The sequence below is a fragment of the Nematolebias whitei genome, chromosome 1 (assembly GCF_014905685.2).
Source record: "Nematolebias whitei isolate Nwh7 chromosome 1, NemWhi1, whole genome shotgun sequence".
NCBI classification, from domain to species: Eukaryota; Metazoa; Chordata; class Actinopteri; order Cyprinodontiformes; family Rivulidae; genus Nematolebias; species Nematolebias whitei.
Genome location: NC_056498.1, coordinates 46,161,500 through 46,163,160, shown reverse-complemented (window position 1 = coordinate 46,163,160; position 1,661 = coordinate 46,161,500).

The following is a 1,661-nucleotide window of genomic DNA, read 5'->3' as shown; positions in this document are numbered from 1 at the left end:
GCCCCCCTCGGCTCGTGTCCCCGCAGAACGTCTCGGCCGTGTCGAAATGCATCATGGTGTTCGGCTCCCAGTGAAATCAGACAGAGGTTCTGTTGCTCCGAGTACCTATCACCTGCAAATGATTAAAAATAAACATTAAAATAGATCAAAAATAAAAAAAACTGCATTTCATGTGAAAATAAAAAGTAGCCAAAGCTAAAACGGAGCTGCTAATGCTAAGAGCCAAAAGTAGCAGAATATTATTTAACAGCTAAATGTTGCAAAAAGCTAGCTAAAAGCTATATAATGTTTGCTAAAAGCATCAAAACGTTAGTAGCAAAAACCAAAGTAGCTAAAAGTAACAAAGGGCTAGCTTAAAGTAGCAAAAGATTAGCTAGAAGTTTAAGGAAAAAGCTAACTAGAAGTAACAAAAGGCTAAACAATAAAATAGAAAAAGGCTAGCAAAAGCCAAAACAATCTAAAGTATATTGCTAAAAGTAATAAAACAATAGCTAAAAGTAGTTAAAAGACTGGCTATTAGCTAAAAGCACCAAAATAGTAGCTAGAAGGTAGCTTTAAGCTAAAACAACAAAGTCCATGCTCAATAATCCAGGTGTACAATCCAACATTTTTCAGTCAGGTCATCTGGACAGTTTCTTTTTTCGTGCTGAAACGTTTCGCCTTCGAAGAGGGCCGGCAATGGAGGAGGGGCGTACCAAAGAGACCATCTTATCACAAGCAGAACTGGTTTGTTCCACTTTGGAGTAAGCTGTTGGGGGAAGAATCAGTTTTGTTGTGTTTCCTTGACTGATGAAGCCTTCTGGATCGAAGGCGAAACGTTTCAGCACAAAAAAAGAAACTGTCCAGATGACCTGACTGAAAAATGTTGGACTTTAAGCTAAAAGTTGTTAACATTTTGTTAAGAGCTACACACAGCAAATGGCTAGATATAAGATGTACAGTGTTAGCAGCAAAAGCTAACAGCAAAACCCAAAGTTACTAAAAGTATCAAAAGGCAGGCTAGCCGAAAAGACTAAATGATAACTAGAAGTAGAGAAACGCTAGCAAAACACTGAAAAAGCATCTAAAGCTGAAGTTCAAGAATCTTTATTATCCCCGAGGGACAATTTGTTTCAGCAGGAACACTAAACATTTATACTACACAAGACAGTGAGACGTTAAAATAACAGAGACCATCAGTGTTCGTTGAGAAGCCTGATCGCTGCAGGGATGAATGTTTTTCAGTGTGTTCGTTCCACATCTGGGCTGCAGATACCTGCGTCCAGATGGAAGACACCTGGACTCACCATGGAGTGGTGATCGGGATCTGCCAGAATCAGCCTGGCCTTGTTCACTGACCTCACCTTGTGTAGGTCCGTGAGGTTCTGTAGGTCAGTGAGGTTCTGTAGGTCAGGGAGGTTCTGTGGGTCAGTGAGGTTCTGTAGGTCCGTGAGGTCCTGTAGGTCAGTGAGGTCCTGTGGGTCAGTGAGGTTCTGTGGGTCAGAGAGGTCCTGTGGGTCAGAGAGGTTCTGTGGGTCAGTGAGGTTCTGTAGATCCGTGAGGTCCTGTAGGTCAGTGAGGTCCTGTGGGTCAGAGAGGTTCTGTAGGTCCGTGAGGTTCTGTGGGTCATTGAGGTCCTGTGGGTCATTGAGGTTCTGTGGGTCAGTGAGGTTCTGTAGGTC